General features: G+C 41.2%; 1 protein-coding gene and 11 non-coding genes across 12 annotated transcripts in view; 9 read left to right on the forward strand and 3 right to left on the reverse strand.

Moving 5' to 3' along the window:
• The window catches only part of LOC130657762 (histone H2A-beta, sperm), a 198,997-nt gene that overhangs the window by 82,362 nt on the left and 98,673 nt on the right, over window positions 1-17,962 (forward strand). The window lies entirely within an intron of this gene.
• LOC130660663 (U2 spliceosomal RNA) lies at window positions 1,514-1,705 on the forward strand. The gene has a single exon (XR_008987861.1). It is a non-coding gene; the product is annotated as a U2 spliceosomal RNA (small nuclear RNA).
• On the forward strand, window positions 1,891-2,055 carry LOC130659608 (U1 spliceosomal RNA). Its single transcript, XR_008986813.1, has one exon. It is a non-coding gene; the product is annotated as a U1 spliceosomal RNA (small nuclear RNA).
• Window positions 2,406-2,524, reverse strand: LOC130659549 (5S ribosomal RNA). Its single transcript, XR_008986753.1, has one exon. It is a non-coding gene; the product is annotated as a 5S ribosomal RNA (ribosomal RNA).
• Window positions 7,390-7,581, forward strand: LOC130660665 (U2 spliceosomal RNA). The gene has a single exon (XR_008987862.1). It is a non-coding gene; the product is annotated as a U2 spliceosomal RNA (small nuclear RNA).
• On the forward strand, window positions 7,767-7,931 carry LOC130659609 (U1 spliceosomal RNA). The gene has a single exon (XR_008986814.1). It is a non-coding gene; the product is annotated as a U1 spliceosomal RNA (small nuclear RNA).
• LOC130659561 (5S ribosomal RNA) lies at window positions 8,282-8,400 on the reverse strand. Its single transcript, XR_008986765.1, has one exon. It is a non-coding gene; the product is annotated as a 5S ribosomal RNA (ribosomal RNA).
• Window positions 13,266-13,457, forward strand: LOC130660666 (U2 spliceosomal RNA). Its single transcript, XR_008987863.1, has one exon. It is a non-coding gene; the product is annotated as a U2 spliceosomal RNA (small nuclear RNA).
• On the forward strand, window positions 13,643-13,807 carry LOC130659611 (U1 spliceosomal RNA). Its single transcript, XR_008986816.1, has one exon. It is a non-coding gene; the product is annotated as a U1 spliceosomal RNA (small nuclear RNA).
• Window positions 16,817-17,008, forward strand: LOC130660667 (U2 spliceosomal RNA). Its single transcript, XR_008987864.1, has one exon. It is a non-coding gene; the product is annotated as a U2 spliceosomal RNA (small nuclear RNA).
• On the forward strand, window positions 17,194-17,358 carry LOC130659613 (U1 spliceosomal RNA). The gene has a single exon (XR_008986817.1). It is a non-coding gene; the product is annotated as a U1 spliceosomal RNA (small nuclear RNA).
• Window positions 17,709-17,827, reverse strand: LOC130659573 (5S ribosomal RNA). The gene has a single exon (XR_008986778.1). It is a non-coding gene; the product is annotated as a 5S ribosomal RNA (ribosomal RNA).

The raw sequence follows: 17,962 nt of genomic DNA on the forward strand, positions 1-17,962 counted from the left end.
GTCTTCTTTGCTGCCTTTTTGGGAGTCTTTTTGACCTTCTTTGCTGCAGGTTTTTTAGCAACAGGCTTCTTTGTGGGTTTCTTAGCTGCTGGTTTCTTAGCCGAGGCTTTCTTTGTGGCAGGCTTCTTTGCTGCTTTCTTTGGCGTGCTCTTCTTTGCTGGCTTCTTTTTTGGTGTACTTTTCTTTGCAGTAGGCTTCTTTGCCGTTGGCTTTTTTGCTGCGGCCTTTTTCTTAGGTTTTTCTTTTTTTACCTGACCTAGCTTGAATGATCCAGAAGCACCAGTGCCTTTAGTTTGAATCAAATCGCCTGATGTTACTCCTCGTTTAAGAGCCATTTTCAGATGATGATCTGAGTTTTCAGCAACTTTGTAATTTGCATGAATATATTTTGTAATAGCTTGGCGAGATGAACCACCGCGTTCCTTTAGGGTAGCGATAGCAGCCTTGATCATGTCCACATATTTAGGGTGATCAGCTGTCTTCTTTGCAGCAGGTTTCTTCTTGGGTGCGATTTTCTTTGGAGAAGCTGCTTCACTCATTTTTAATGTTTTCTTACAACAATCCAACGATAAACGATGCTTGTTATCACAGTAGAAGTATACTAAACATTACCGTGTAAATGAGATATAATTTAAGACGGTGCGAAGTATGCGGACGTAAAAGTACCACTCCCGGGAATTGATTTGGCGCGAAAACAGAAATGTGTGTTTCTGTACATCGTATAATGTCCGTTTTGGGAGCCGCGACTATGCGAAAGCATGTTAATTTTTATTTGTAGCACGACGCAATAGTCTGAAAGAGAAGCTGCTGGAGTTTGAGGTCTTCAGCATTACATCTACTCTGTTAATTTGGGCTTCTTCCGCGCCCGTGTTAGGATTTTCATAAAGCGTTCTTTGGTTTGCGTTGCGTATGTCGGCCTACATCATCGACACGGCCTGTTTCCGGCTATTAGGAGCAATTCATATATTGGGCACTGCGTTTCGACTTTTTTATTAGACCACAGTAAAAAAATTCACTCACAGAAGTCCCTTTCTTTCATGGCTACAAACACGAAGAATTCTGTCGTAAGTAAAACGAATGCGCAAGCCAAAATAACGATGGGGCGAAGTCATAAGCATCGCCCTGTGGCCCAATGGATAAGGCATCTGACTACGAATCAGGGGATTCCAGGTTCGACTCCTGGCAGGGTCGCACTGTCGCATTTCGGCTGCATGGTCTACTGTGTAACGCGCGCGCACGTTCTGGCGTAATGCGTTGATAAACGGAATGTACGCAGTCATATTGGAAAGTAATATCACGCACTTAGTATCGTCGCCTTTGTTAGCATTCATGTAAGTTACCATCCACTCGCTACAGTCGCTCTCCATCCTACGGCTAAATCAACAGCCGTGATTTTTACTATGTCGCCGTCCATCCGTACGCGGTGACAGTTGTAAGCTTTACAGTAACGTGACATGCTCCACAAGCAGTTACGGTGTGTGGACGATGCCTATCATGGCAACGCTTGTTCTTTATCGCTTCTCGGCCTAATGGCTAAGATCAAGTGTAGTATCTGTTCTTATCAGTTTAATATCTGGTAGGCCATTCTCTGAATGGTCAGTATATTAATCTGATTTTTGGCCTTGGGTCATGGAGGTGGATTCATTCACGCCGTGACCACGGGTTGCCTTGGTGTTGCACTATTACCGATGGCGGCCCACATAAGCAATAAAAGAATAATAGCAGTCCTCTTTCCGACGGCACTCTGCATAGTCTACGGCGGGAACAAAACGCGTACACTGGGGGAGAATACAGCCTATGCCCCGCGACACGGCAGTTTATAACACACTCAAGCCACAAGCATTAACAAACTTTGAAGGGTACCCTCATGCTACGGTGCAGTTCCAACTCATACTTACCTGACGGGGAAGTAAAGACTGATCAATGAGGGTTTTCTTCCAGAGTGAGGCTCTTGCATTGCACTACGCTTGGGCTGACCTCTGCGATTACTGCAAACGTCAGTAACTCGACCGTACAATTTCTGGTAGTGGGGGCCTGCGTCCGCGCTCGCCCCCTCCTTAAGTCAAAATGAATGAGCTTAGAAAAGTTGCGCGGCCAAATGTCGGTGGTGACTTAAACGCTAAGGTAAAACCTCGCTTGGCTGTTACGAAACGTGATTGCGATATAAGTCCTCGGAAGGCGGCGGAATTTTATTTTATTTGCCATTCCGTCAGGGTTATTGGATGATCGGCAATAGATCGAGTTTGTATGCATTTGAAAGCTCTTTTTTCTCGTACTATCACCTGAAAATGTCGTAGGAAAATGTCATAGGAAACACTTTCAACAACCGCCACGTTCCTTAATTGTTATAACAAGAAATATATCACAGCACCATTGAAATGAAAAGGCAACAAATGAAAATGAAAAGCCTACGACACCGGGAGTTCCCAGGCGGTCCCCCATCCAAGTACTATCCCGGCCCGACGATGCTTAACTTCCGTGATCAGACGAGAACGGGTGTGTTCATCGTGGTATGGCCGTAGACATTAGTAGGGGCAAATACGTGCAATTTATTTTGACGTTGTGATCAAATTTTTTTATTTAATTTCTTTGAGTTACTTAGGACAAGGCGTATGCATGGATTATCTATTAGACTTTAAGGTTATAGTTTTGTGAAAAAAACAATGTTTTTTTAAAGATGTGTGGCTATAAAAATAGCCGTTGTTTTCTGAGTGTAGCGGTTTACTTCTTCTGTCCTTTGTCGTTCTTCTTTGGGAGTAAGACAGCTTGAATGTTTGGCAAAACACCACCAGCTGCAATGGTTACACCGCTCAAAAGTTTGTTTAATTCTTCATCATTACGAACAGCCAATTGTAAATGTCTTGGAATAATCCTAGCTTTTTTGTTGTCTCTTGCTGCGTTACCAGCCAACTCCAATATCTCAGCAGATAAATATTCCAAGACGGCTGCTAAGTAAACTGGTGCTCCAGATCCAATTCGGTTAGCATAGTGCCCTCTACGAAGGAATCTATGCACTCTACCGACTGGAAATTGAAGTCCAGCTCTTGAGGATCTTGTCTTGGCTTTAGCCTTAGCTTTTCCACCTTTTCCACGTCCAGACATAACTGCGATTTGATTTGTAAGTTAATACAAAAACGTACGAATATTTAACGTAAGTGTTAACGAAATAAACTTTACTCGTTTTTTCATCATAAAAATAGGATCGAAATCATGTTTTTTTAACCAATCATAATTAAGTATTAAACAAAAGATTTTTTTTTTAACCAATTAAATTGCGTATCGGCGTTTTCGGATCGAATTCGATCCGATTTTTTTACTTATAAACAAAAAGTTTTGACTTGCAGTTTAATGCTTATTTACAAGTTAAGTAGCAAAAATTTTTAACCATGTCTGACGCAGCAGCTAAAGGAGGAAAACAGGCACCTAAAGTAGCCAAGAAAGGTGAAAAAAGAGCCGGCAAAAAAGGAGGAAAGATTGGTGGAACTGGTGAAAAGAAACGCAAGAGAAAGAGAAAGGAAAGTTATGCTATTTACATCTACAATGTTTTGAAACAAGTTCACCCAGATGTCGGAGTTTCAAGCAAAGCTATGAGCATCATGAACTCATTTGTCAACGACATCTTTGAGCGCATTGCTTCCGAAGCTTCGCGTTTGGCTCTTCAAAACAAAAAGTCGACCATCTCTTCTCGTGAAATTCAAACCGCAGTACGTCTTCTCTTGCCTGGAGAACTTGCAAAACACGCAGTCAGTGAAGGAACAAAAGCCGTCACAAAATACACAAGCAGCAAGTAAACCAACGTCTACCAAACACAAACGGTCTTTTTTAAGACCACACATCTTTAAAAAAACATTTACTTGGCGTCACTACAAGTTAACCGAAGTTAATAAAACTTCTAAATAATGTGCTTAAGAACACTAGCCTACATTTAAAATACTTCCCCATGTGTGTGTGTGGATTAGCTTCACTTTTCATACGTATTATTAGCTGTACTTGCAGAAAAGACAAGTACATTGATCCATGTTATTGCTTACATTTAACTTAACCCAGCTTTTCACGGAAACACTCCCAGGCAAATTAACCCTACAAAGTATTTCTAAATTTTTTTTGTGTCATATATGACATAGTATCGTATAGCAATAAATGTAACTGTGACAAGACTTTACACATTGTGTAATTTGGAAGCGTGCACAAAGTAATGTTTTAAAAGATTTGTGGCTATAAAAATAGCCGTTTTTGTTGAGCAATGACAACGCTTAACCTCCGAATCCGTAAAGAGTTCTTCCTTGACGTTTTAAGGCATAAACAACATCCATAGCGGTAACGGTCTTGCGTTTAGCGTGCTCTGTGTAGGTTACAGCATCACGAATAACATTCTCTAAGAAAACCTTCAGTACACCTCTGGTTTCCTCATAGATAAGGCCAGAGATACGTTTGACACCACCTCGTCGAGCAAGACGTCGAATAGCAGGTTTTGTGATTCCCTGAATGTTATCACGAAGAATTTTTCGGTGACGTTTAGCACCTCCTTTTCCCAATCCTTTACCTCCTTTTCCGCGTCCAGACATATTGATATAGTTGCGTACAGAACGAGTACAAAAACAACGTTTGAGTTAACAGAATTCAGACAGCTTTAAAAAGAGGCCATAAAATTACCTACTGCTCGTGGAAACACCCTAATTAACCAATAGAGTTGCGTCATTACAAAATGTTCCGAACATTTTGTACATTTTTTTAAGTAAAACTGTAGTTTTTTTAAAAATTCGTGGTCTTAATGTTTCAGTAAGGCAATAAATTTGGCATCGTTGGAATTCGCCAAACCTTCTGCTACTTACTAAAAAAAAAAAAAGTCAAAAGCTTTTGTGTATCAGAAGATACAGCCGTTTTCCCGTAGCCAAAAAACACAGATTTTATAAAAATGTTAAAGTAATGAGCGTAATGTCATTATGCAGCCAATCAGAAATTACTTTCTTAGCACCAATCAAATGGTTTGTTTTGAACCTTAGCTGTCAATCAATATGAGAAATAAAACTTTGGCGCGATAGTGCATTTTAGACCGTCTTGTGTATCCGTACTACATCGACTTCTTAAAATATGGCTCGTACAAAGCAAACTGCACGTAAATCTACTGGAGGAAAGGCTCCACGAAAACAACTCGCCACTAAAGCTGCGAGGAAAAGCGCACCAGCTACTGGAGGAGTGAAAAAACCACATCGTTACAGACCTGGTACAGTTGCTCTCAGAGAAATCAGAAGATACCAGAAGTCAACCGAGCTCTTGATCCGCAAGTTGCCTTTCCAGCGTCTTGTGCGAGAAATTGCTCAGGACTTCAAAACAGATCTGCGATTCCAGAGCACAGCCGTTATGGCTCTGCAAGAGGCTTCTGAAGCGTACCTTGTTGGCTTGTTCGAGGATACTAACTTGTGTGCCATTCACGCAAAACGAGTTACAATCATGCCTAAAGACATCCAGTTGGCAAGAAGAATTCGTGGGGAACGTGCCTAAGCATCTTACCAAACAAAAAACGGCTATTTTTATAGCCACACATCCATAAAAAATATTACGGCTAGCTTTTTATATCAAACTTTGTTCTGCTTTCTGTTTAAATTTTATGCTACATAAAAATTTTATGCTACATAAAGTTTGACAATGTTAAAAATATGAAGGGCAAGAAAAGTAAAAGCAAGAAAATAAGAAATTTAAAAACGAAAATACTTAAACTTAGGGAATCTAATCTTAAAATTACTCTTTTTTAACTGTTTAAGTGACTTAAACAAGTTTAACTTTGTACCAAGATAATGTTTTTTTGTAAATGTGTGGCTATAAAAATAGCCGTTTGTTAATGTAATAGCCAGATACACACAAATTATTTTTTTGCGGTCTTCTTTGCTGCCTTTTTGGGAGTCTTTTTGACCTTCTTTGCTGCAGGTTTTTTAGCAACAGGCTTCTTTGTGGGTTTCTTAGCTGCTGGTTTCTTAGCCGAGGCTTTCTTTGTGGCAGGCTTCTTTGCTGCTTTCTTTGGCGTGCTCTTCTTTGCTGGCTTCTTTTTTGGTGTACTTTTCTTTGCAGTAGGCTTCTTTGCCGTTGGCTTTTTTGCTGCGGCCTTTTTCTTAGGTTTTTCTTTTTTTACCTGACCTAGCTTGAATGATCCAGAAGCACCAGTGCCTTTAGTTTGAATCAAATCGCCTGATGTTACTCCTCGTTTAAGAGCCATTTTCAGATGATGATCTGAGTTTTCAGCAACTTTGTAATTTGCATGAATATATTTTGTAATAGCTTGGCGAGATGAACCACCGCGTTCCTTTAGGGTAGCGATAGCAGCCTTGATCATGTCCACATATTTAGGGTGATCAGCTGTCTTCTTTGCAGCAGGTTTCTTCTTGGGTGCGATTTTCTTTGGAGAAGCTGCTTCACTCATTTTTAATGTTTTCTTACAACAATCCAACGATAAACGATGCTTGTTATCACAGTAGAAGTATACTAAACATTACCGTGTAAATGAGATATAATTTAAGACGGTGCGAAGTATGCGGACGTAAAAGTACCACTCCCGGGAATTGATTTGGCGCGAAAACAGAAATGTGTGTTTCTGTACATCGTATAATGTCCGTTTTGGGAGCCGCGACTATGCGAAAGCATGTTAATTTTTATTTGTAGCACGACGCAATAGTCTGAAAGAGAAGCTGCTGGAGTTTGAGGTCTTCAGCATTACATCTACTCTGTTAATTTGGGCTTCTTCCGCGCCCGTGTTAGGATTTTCATAAAGCGTTCTTTGGTTTGCGTTGCGTATGTCGGCCTACATCATCGACACGGCCTGTTTCCGGCTATTAGGAGCAATTCATATATTGGGCACTGCGTTTCGACTTTTTTATTAGACCACAGTAAAAAAATTCACTCACAGAAGTCCCTTTCTTTCATGGCTACAAACACGAAGAATTCTGTCGTAAGTAAAACGAATGCGCAAGCCAAAATAACGATGGGGCGAAGTCATAAGCATCGCCCTGTGGCCCAATGGATAAGGCATCTGACTACGAATCAGGGGATTCCAGGTTCGACTCCTGGCAGGGTCGCACTGTCGCATTTCGGCTGCATGGTCTACTGTGTAACGCGCGCGCACGTTCTGGCGTAATGCGTTGATAAACGGAATGTACGCAGTCATATTGGAAAGTAATATCACGCACTTAGTATCGTCGCCTTTGTTAGCATTCATGTAAGTTACCATCCACTCGCTACAGTCGCTCTCCATCCTACGGCTAAATCAACAGCCGTGATTTTTACTATGTCGCCGTCCATCCGTACGCGGTGACAGTTGTAAGCTTTACAGTAACGTGACATGCTCCACAAGCAGTTACGGTGTGTGGACGATGCCTATCATGGCAACGCTTGTTCTTTATCGCTTCTCGGCCTAATGGCTAAGATCAAGTGTAGTATCTGTTCTTATCAGTTTAATATCTGGTAGGCCATTCTCTGAATGGTCAGTATATTAATCTGATTTTTGGCCTTGGGTCATGGAGGTGGATTCATTCACGCCGTGACCACGGGTTGCCTTGGTGTTGCACTATTACCGATGGCGGCCCACATAAGCAATAAAAGAATAATAGCAGTCCTCTTTCCGACGGCACTCTGCATAGTCTACGGCGGGAACAAAACGCGTACACTGGGGGAGAATACAGCCTATGCCCCGCGACACGGCAGTTTATAACACACTCAAGCCACAAGCATTAACAAACTTTGAAGGGTACCCTCATGCTACGGTGCAGTTCCAACTCATACTTACCTGACGGGGAAGTAAAGACTGATCAATGAGGGTTTTCTTCCAGAGTGAGGCTCTTGCATTGCACTACGCTTGGGCTGACCTCTGCGATTACTGCAAACGTCAGTAACTCGACCGTACAATTTCTGGTAGTGGGGGCCTGCGTCCGCGCTCGCCCCCTCCTTAAGTCAAAATGAATGAGCTTAGAAAAGTTGCGCGGCCAAATGTCGGTGGTGACTTAAACGCTAAGGTAAAACCTCGCTTGGCTGTTACGAAACGTGATTGCGATATAAGTCCTCGGAAGGCGGCGGAATTTTATTTTATTTGCCATTCCGTCAGGGTTATTGGATGATCGGCAATAGATCGAGTTTGTATGCATTTGAAAGCTCTTTTTTCTCGTACTATCACCTGAAAATGTCGTAGGAAAATGTCATAGGAAACACTTTCAACAACCGCCACGTTCCTTAATTGTTATAACAAGAAATATATCACAGCACCATTGAAATGAAAAGGCAACAAATGAAAATGAAAAGCCTACGACACCGGGAGTTCCCAGGCGGTCCCCCATCCAAGTACTATCCCGGCCCGACGATGCTTAACTTCCGTGATCAGACGAGAACGGGTGTGTTCATCGTGGTATGGCCGTAGACATTAGTAGGGGCAAATACGTGCAATTTATTTTGACGTTGTGATCAAATTTTTTTATTTAATTTCTTTGAGTTACTTAGGACAAGGCGTATGCATGGATTATCTATTAGACTTTAAGGTTATAGTTTTGTGAAAAAAACAATGTTTTTTTAAAGATGTGTGGCTATAAAAATAGCCGTTGTTTTCTGAGTGTAGCGGTTTACTTCTTCTGTCCTTTGTCGTTCTTCTTTGGGAGTAAGACAGCTTGAATGTTTGGCAAAACACCACCAGCTGCAATGGTTACACCGCTCAAAAGTTTGTTTAATTCTTCATCATTACGAACAGCCAATTGTAAATGTCTTGGAATAATCCTAGCTTTTTTGTTGTCTCTTGCTGCGTTACCAGCCAACTCCAATATCTCAGCAGATAAATATTCCAAGACGGCTGCTAAGTAAACTGGTGCTCCAGATCCAATTCGGTTAGCATAGTGCCCTCTACGAAGGAATCTATGCACTCTACCGACTGGAAATTGAAGTCCAGCTCTTGAGGATCTTGTCTTGGCTTTAGCCTTAGCTTTTCCACCTTTTCCACGTCCAGACATAACTGCGATTTGATTTGTAAGTTAATACAAAAACGTACGAATATTTAACGTAAGTGTTAACGAAATAAACTTTACTCGTTTTTTCATCATAAAAATAGGATCGAAATCATGTTTTTTTAACCAATCATAATTAAGTATTAAACAAAAGATTTTTTTTTTAACCAATTAAATTGCGTATCGGCGTTTTCGGATCGAATTCGATCCGATTTTTTTACTTATAAACAAAAAGTTTTGACTTGCAGTTTAATGCTTATTTACAAGTTAAGTAGCAAAAATTTTTAACCATGTCTGACGCAGCAGCTAAAGGAGGAAAACAGGCACCTAAAGTAGCCAAGAAAGGTGAAAAAAGAGCCGGCAAAAAAGGAGGAAAGATTGGTGGAACTGGTGAAAAGAAACGCAAGAGAAAGAGAAAGGAAAGTTATGCTATTTACATCTACAATGTTTTGAAACAAGTTCACCCAGATGTCGGAGTTTCAAGCAAAGCTATGAGCATCATGAACTCATTTGTCAACGACATCTTTGAGCGCATTGCTTCCGAAGCTTCGCGTTTGGCTCTTCAAAACAAAAAGTCGACCATCTCTTCTCGTGAAATTCAAACCGCAGTACGTCTTCTCTTGCCTGGAGAACTTGCAAAACACGCAGTCAGTGAAGGAACAAAAGCCGTCACAAAATACACAAGCAGCAAGTAAACCAACGTCTACCAAACACAAACGGTCTTTTTTAAGACCACACATCTTTAAAAAAACATTTACTTGGCGTCACTACAAGTTAACCGAAGTTAATAAAACTTCTAAATAATGTGCTTAAGAACACTAGCCTACATTTAAAATACTTCCCCATGTGTGTGTGTGGATTAGCTTCACTTTTCATACGTATTATTAGCTGTACTTGCAGAAAAGACAAGTACATTGATCCATGTTATTGCTTACATTTAACTTAACCCAGCTTTTCACGGAAACACTCCCAGGCAAATTAACCCTACAAAGTATTTCTAAATTTTTTTTGTGTCATATATGACATAGTATCGTATAGCAATAAATGTAACTGTGACAAGACTTTACACATTGTGTAATTTGGAAGCGTGCACAAAGTAATGTTTTAAAAGATTTGTGGCTATAAAAATAGCCGTTTTTGTTGAGCAATGACAACGCTTAACCTCCGAATCCGTAAAGAGTTCTTCCTTGACGTTTTAAGGCATAAACAACATCCATAGCGGTAACGGTCTTGCGTTTAGCGTGCTCTGTGTAGGTTACAGCATCACGAATAACATTCTCTAAGAAAACCTTCAGTACACCTCTGGTTTCCTCATAGATAAGGCCAGAGATACGTTTGACACCACCTCGTCGAGCAAGACGTCGAATAGCAGGTTTTGTGATTCCCTGAATGTTATCACGAAGAATTTTTCGGTGACGTTTAGCACCTCCTTTTCCCAATCCTTTACCTCCTTTTCCGCGTCCAGACATATTGATATAGTTGCGTACAGAACGAGTACAAAAACAACGTTTGAGTTAACAGAATTCAGACAGCTTTAAAAAGAGGCCATAAAATTACCTACTGCTCGTGGAAACACCCTAATTAACCAATAGAGTTGCGTCATTACAAAATGTTCCGAACATTTTGTACATTTTTTTAAGTAAAACTGTAGTTTTTTTAAAAATTCGTGGTCTTAATGTTTCAGTAAGGCAATAAATTTGGCATCGTTGGAATTCGCCAAACCTTCTGCTACTTACTAAAAAAAAAAAAAGTCAAAAGCTTTTGTGTATCAGAAGATACAGCCGTTTTCCCGTAGCCAAAAAACACAGATTTTATAAAAATGTTAAAGTAATGAGCGTAATGTCATTATGCAGCCAATCAGAAATTACTTTCTTAGCACCAATCAAATGGTTTGTTTTGAACCTTAGCTGTCAATCAATATGAGAAATAAAACTTTGGCGCGATAGTGCATTTTAGACCGTCTTGTGTATCCGTACTACATCGACTTCTTAAAATATGGCTCGTACAAAGCAAACTGCACGTAAATCTACTGGAGGAAAGGCTCCACGAAAACAACTCGCCACTAAAGCTGCGAGGAAAAGCGCACCAGCTACTGGAGGAGTGAAAAAACCACATCGTTACAGACCTGGTACAGTTGCTCTCAGAGAAATCAGAAGATACCAGAAGTCAACCGAGCTCTTGATCCGCAAGTTGCCTTTCCAGCGTCTTGTGCGAGAAATTGCTCAGGACTTCAAAACAGATCTGCGATTCCAGAGCACAGCCGTTATGGCTCTGCAAGAGGCTTCTGAAGCGTACCTTGTTGGCTTGTTCGAGGATACTAACTTGTGTGCCATTCACGCAAAACGAGTTACAATCATGCCTAAAGACATCCAGTTGGCAAGAAGAATTCGTGGGGAACGTGCCTAAGCATCTTACCAAACAAAAAACGGCTATTTTTATAGCCACACATCCATAAAAAATATTACGGCTAGCTTTTTATATCAAACTTTGTTCTGCTTTCTGTTTAAATTTTATGCTACATAAAAATTTTATGCTACATAAAGTTTGACAATGTTAAAAATATGAAGGGCAAGAAAAGTAAAAGCAAGAAAATAAGAAATTTAAAAACGAAAATACTTAAACTTAGGGAATCTAATCTTAAAATTACTCTTTTTTAACTGTTTAAGTGACTTAAACAAGTTTAACTTTGTACCAAGATAATGTTTTTTTGTAAATGTGTGGCTATAAAAATAGCCGTTTGTTAATGTAATAGCCAGATACACACAAATTATTTTTTTGCGGTCTTCTTTGCTGCCTTTTTGGGAGTCTTTTTGACCTTCTTTGCTGCAGGTTTTTTAGCAACAGGCTTCTTTGTGGGTTTCTTAGCTGCTGGTTTCTTAGCCGAGGCTTTCTTTGTGGCAGGCTTCTTTGCTGCTTTCTTTGGCGTGCTCTTCTTTGCTGGCTTCTTTTTTGGTGTACTTTTCTTTGCAGTAGGCTTCTTTGCCGTTGGCTTTTTTGCTGCGGCCTTTTTCTTAGGTTTTTCTTTTTTTACCTGACCTAGCTTGAATGATCCAGAAGCACCAGTGCCTTTAGTTTGAATCAAATCGCCTGATGTTACTCCTCGTTTAAGAGCCATTTTCAGATGATGATCTGAGTTTTCAGCAACTTTGTAATTTGCATGAATATATTTTGTAATAGCTTGGCGAGATGAACCACCGCGTTCCTTTAGGGTAGCGATAGCAGCCTTGATCATGTCCACATATTTAGGGTGATCAGCTGTCTTCTTTGCAGCAGGTTTCTTCTTGGGTGCGATTTTCTTTGGAGAAGCTGCTTCACTCATTTTTAATGTTTTCTTACAACAATCCAACGATAAACGATGCTTGTTATCACAGTAGAAGTATACTAAACATTACCGTGTAAATGAGATATAATTTAAGACGGTGCGAAGTATGCGGACGTAAAAGTACCACTCCCGGGAATTGATTTGGCGCGAAAACAGAAATGTGTGTTTCTGTACATCGTATAATGTCCGTTTTGGGAGCCGCGACTATGCGAAAGCATGTTAATTTTTATTTGTAGCACGACGCAATAGTCTGAAAGAGAAGCTGCTGGAGTTTGAGGTCTTCAGCATTACATCTACTCTGTTAATTTGGGCTTCTTCCGCGCCCGTGTTAGGATTTTCATAAAGCGTTCTTTGGTTTGCGTTGCGTATGTCGGCCTACATCATCGACACGGCCTGTTTCCGGCTATTAGGAGCAATTCATATATTGGGCACTGCGTTTCGACTTTTTTATTAGACCACAGTAAAAAAATTCACTCACAGAAGTCCCTTTCTTTCATGGCTACAAACACGAAGAATTCTGTCGTAAGTAAAACGAATGCGCAAGCCAAAATAACGATGGGGCGAAGTCATAAGCATCGCCCTGTGGCCCAATGGATAAGGCATCTGACTACGAATCAGGGGATTCCAGGTTCGACTCCTGGCAGGGTCGCACTGTCGCATTTCGGCTGCATGGTCTACTGTGTAACGCGCGCGCACGTTCTGGCGTAATGCGTTGATAAACGGAATGTACGCAGTCATATTGGAAAGTAATATCACGCACTTAGTATCGTCGCCTTTGTTAGCATTCATGTAAGTTACCATCCACTCGCTACAGTCGCTCTCCATCCTACGGCTAAATCAACAGCCGTGATTTTTACTATGTCGCCGTCCATCCGTACGCGGTGACAGTTGTAAGCTTTACAGTAACGTGACATGCTCCACAAGCAGTTACGGTGTGTGGACGATGCCTATCATGGCAACGCTTGTTCTTTATCGCTTCTCGGCCTAATGGCTAAGATCAAGTGTAGTATCTGTTCTTATCAGTTTAATATCTGGTAGGCCATTCTCTGAATGGTCAGTATATTAATCTGATTTTTGGCCTTGGGTCATGGAGGTGGATTCATTCACGCCGTGACCACGGGTTGCCTTGGTGTTGCACTATTACCGATGGCGGCCCACATAAGCAATAAAAGAATAATAGCAGTCCTCTTTCCGACGGCACTCTGCATAGTCTACGGCGGGAACAAAACGCGTACACTGGGGGAGAATACAGCCTATGCCCCGCGACACGGCAGTTTATAACACACTCAAGCCACAAGCATTAACAAACTTTGAAGGGTACCCTCATGCTACGGTGCAGTTCCAACTCATACTTACCTGACGGGGAAGTAAAGACTGATCAATGAGGGTTTTCTTCCAGAGTGAGGCTCTTGCATTGCACTACGCTTGGGCTGACCTCTGCGATTACTGCAAACGTCAGTAACTCGACCGTACAATTTCTGGTAGTGGGGGCCTGCGTCCGCGCTCGCCCCCTCCTTAAGTCAAAATGAATGAGCTTAGAAAAGTTGCGCGGCCAAATGTCGGTGGTGACTTAAACGCTAAGGCAAGACGTCGAATAGCAGGTTTTGTGATTCCCTGAATGTTATCACGAAGAATTTTTCGGTGACGTTTAGCACCTCCTTTTCCCAATCCTTTACCTCCTTTTCCGCGTCCAGACATATTGATATAGTTGCGTACAGAACGAGTACAAAAACAACGTTTGAGTTAACAGAATTCAGACAGCTTTAAAAAGAGGCCATAAAATTACCTACTGCTCGTGGAAACACCCTAATTAACCAATAGAGTTGCGTCATTACAAAATGTTCCGAACATTTTGTACATTTTTTTAAGTAAAACTGTAGTTTTTTTAAAAATTCGTGGTCTTAATGTTTCAGTAAGGCAATAAATTTGGCATCGTTGGAATTCGCCAAACCTTCTGCTACTTACTAAAAAAAAAAAAAGTCAAAAGCTTTTGTGTATCAGAAGATACAGCCGTTTTCCCGTAGCCAAAAAACACAGATTTTATAAAAATGTTAAAGTAATGAGCGTAATGTCATTATGCAGCCAATCAGAAATTACTTTCTTAGCACCAATCAAATGGTTTGTTTTGAACCTTAGCTGTCAATCAATATGAGAAATAAAACTTTGGCGCGATAGTGCATTTTAGACCGTCTTGTGTATCCGTACTACATCGACTTCTTAAAATATGGCTCGTACAAAGCAAACTGCACGTAAATCTACTGGAGGAAAGGCTCCACGAAAACAACTCGCCACTAAAGCTGCGAGGAAAAGCGCACCAGCTACTGGAGGAGTGAAAAAACCACATCGTTACAGACCTGGTACAGTTGCTCTCAGAGAAATCAGAAGATACCAGAAGTCAACCGAGCTCTTGATCCGCAAGTTGCCTTTCCAGCGTCTTGTGCGAGAAATTGCTCAGGACTTCAAAACAGATCTGCGATTCCAGAGCACAGCCGTTATGGCTCTGCAAGAGGCTTCTGAAGCGTACCTTGTTGGCTTGTTCGAGGATACTAACTTGTGTGCCATTCACGCAAAACGAGTTACAATCATGCCTAAAGACATCCAGTTGGCAAGAAGAATTCGTGGGGAACGTGCCTAAGCATCTTACCAAACAAAAAACGGCTATTTTTATAGCCACACATCCATAAAAAATATTACGGCTAGCTTTTTATATCAAACTTTGTTCTGCTTTCTGTTTAAATTTTATGCTACATAAAAATTTTATGCTACATAAAGTTTGACAATGTTAAAAATATGAAGGGCAAGAAAAGTAAAAGCAAGAAAATAAGAAATTTAAAAACGAAAATACTTAAACTTAGGGAATCTAATCTTAAAATTACTCTTTTTTAACTGTTTAAGTGACTTAAACAAGTTTAACTTTGTACCAAGATAATGTTTTTTTGTAAATGTGTGGCTATAAAAATAGCCGTTTGTTAATGTAATAGCCAGATACACACAAATTATTTTTTTGCGGTCTTCTTTGCTGCCTTTTTGGGAGTCTTTTTGACCTTCTTTGCTGCAGGTTTTTTAGCAACAGGCTTCTTTGTGGGTTTCTTAGCTGCTGGTTTCTTAGCCGAGGCTTTCTTTGTGGCAGGCTTCTTTGCTGCTTTCTTTGGCGTGCTCTTCTTTGCTGGCTTCTTTTTTGGTGTACTTTTCTTTGCAGTAGGCTTCTTTGCCGTTGGCTTTTTTGCTGCGGCCTTTTTCTTAGGTTTTTCTTTTTTTACCTGACCTAGCTTGAATGATCCAGAAGCACCAGTGCCTTTAGTTTGAATCAAATCGCCTGATGTTACTCCTCGTTTAAGAGCCATTTTCAGATGATGATCTGAGTTTTCAGCAACTTTGTAATTTGCATGAATATATTTTGTAATAGCTTGGCGAGATGAACCACCGCGTTCCTTTAGGGTAGCGATAGCAGCCTTGATCATGTCCACATATTTAGGGTGATCAGCTGTCTTCTTTGCAGCAGGTTTCTTCTTGGGTGCGATTTTCTTTGGAGAAGCTGCTTCACTCATTTTTAATGTTTTCTTACAACAATCCAACGATAAACGATGCTTGTTATCACAGTAGAAGTATACTAAACATTACCGTGTAAATGAGATATAATTTAAGACGGTGCGAAGTATGCGGACGTAAAAGTACCACTCCCGGGAATTGATTTGGCGCGAAAACAGAAATGTGTGTTTCTGTACATCGTATAATGTCCGTTTTGGGAGCCGCGACTATGCGAAAGCATGTTAATTTTTATTTGTAGCACGACGCAATAGTCTGAAAGAGAAGCTGCTGGAGTTTGAGGTCTTCAGCATTACATCTACTCTGTTAATTTGGGCTTCTTCCGCGCCCGTGTTAGGATTTTCATAAAGCGTTCTTTGGTTTGCGTTGCGTATGTCGGCCTACATCATCGACACGGCCTGTTTCCGGCTATTAGGAGCAATTCATATATTGGGCACTGCGTTTCGACTTTTTTATTAGACCACAGTAAAAAAATTCACTCACAGAAGTCCCTTTCTTTCATGGCTACAAACACGAAGAATTCTGTCGTAAGTAAAACGAATGCGCAAGCCAAAATAACGATGGGGCGAAGTCATAAGCATCGCCCTGTGGCCCAATGGATAAGGCATCTGACTACGAATCAGGGGATTCCAGGTTCGACTCCTGGCAGGGTCGCACTGTCGCATTTCGGCTGCATGGTCTACTGTGTAACGCGCGCGCACGTTCTGGCGTAATGCGTTGATAAACGGAATGTACGCAGTCATATTGGAAAGTAATATCACGCACTTAGTATCGTCGCCTTTGTTAGCATTCATGTAAGTTACCATCCACTCGCTACAGTCGCTCTCCATCCTACGGCTAAATCAACAGCCGTGATTTTTACTATGTCGCCGTCCATCCGTACGCGGTGACAGTTGTAAGCTTTACAGTAACGTGACATGCTCCACAAGCAGTTACGGTGTGTGGACGATGCCTATCATGGCAACGCTTGTTCTTTATCGCTTCTCGGCCTAATGGCTAAGATCAAGTGTAGTATCTGTTCTTATCAGTTTAATATCTGGTAGGCCATTCTCTGAATGGTCAGTATATTAATCTGATTTTTGGCCTTGGGTCATGGAGGTGGATTCATTCACGCCGTGACCACGGGTTGCCTTGGTGTTGCACTATTACCGATGGCGGCCCACATAAGCAATAAAAGAATAATAGCAGTCCTCTTTCCGACGGCACTCTGCATAGTCTACGGCGGGAACAAAACGCGTACACTGGGGGAGAATACAGCCTATGCCCCGCGACACGGCAGTTTATAACACACTCAAGCCACAAGCATTAACAAACTTTGAAGGGTACCCTCATGCTACGGTGCAGTTCCAACTCATACTTACCTGACGGGGAAGTAAAGACTGATCAATGAGGGTTTTCTTCCAGAGTGAGGCTCTTGCATTGCACTACGCTTGGGCTGACCTCTGCGATTACTGCAAACGTCAGTAACTCGACCGTACAATTTCTGGTAGTGGGGGCCTGCGTCCGCGCTCGCCCCCTCCTTAAGTCAAAATGAATGAGCTTAGAAAAGTTGCGCGGCCAAATGTCGGTGGTGACTTAAACGCTAAGGTAAAACCTCGCTTGGCTGTTACGAAACGTGATTGCGATATAAGTCCTCGGAAGGCGGCGGAATTTTATTTTATTTGCCATTCCGTCAGGGTTATTGGATGATCGGCAATAGATCGAGTTTGTATGCATTTGAAAGCTCTTTTTTCTCGTACTATCACCTGAAAATGTCGTAGGAAAATGTCATAGGAAACACTTTCAACAACCGCCACGTTCCTTAATTGTTATAACAAGAAATATATCACAGCACCATTGAAATGAAAAGGCAACAAATGAAAATGAAAAGCCTACGACACCGGGAGTTCCCAGGCGGTCCCCCATCCAAGTACTATCCCGGCCCGACGATGCTTAACTTCCGTGATCAGACGAGAACGGGTGTGTTCATCGTGGTATGGCCGTAGACATTAGTAGGGGCAAATACGTGCAATTTATTTTGACGTTGTGATCAAATTTTTTTATTTAATTTCTTTGAGTTACTTAGGACAAGGCGTATGCATGGATTATCTATTAGACTTTAAGGTTATAGTTTTGTGAAAAA

Source organism: Hydractinia symbiolongicarpus, chromosome 9 (genome assembly GCF_029227915.1).
Source record: "Hydractinia symbiolongicarpus strain clone_291-10 chromosome 9, HSymV2.1, whole genome shotgun sequence".
NCBI classification, from domain to species: Eukaryota; Metazoa; Cnidaria; class Hydrozoa; order Anthoathecata; family Hydractiniidae; genus Hydractinia; species Hydractinia symbiolongicarpus.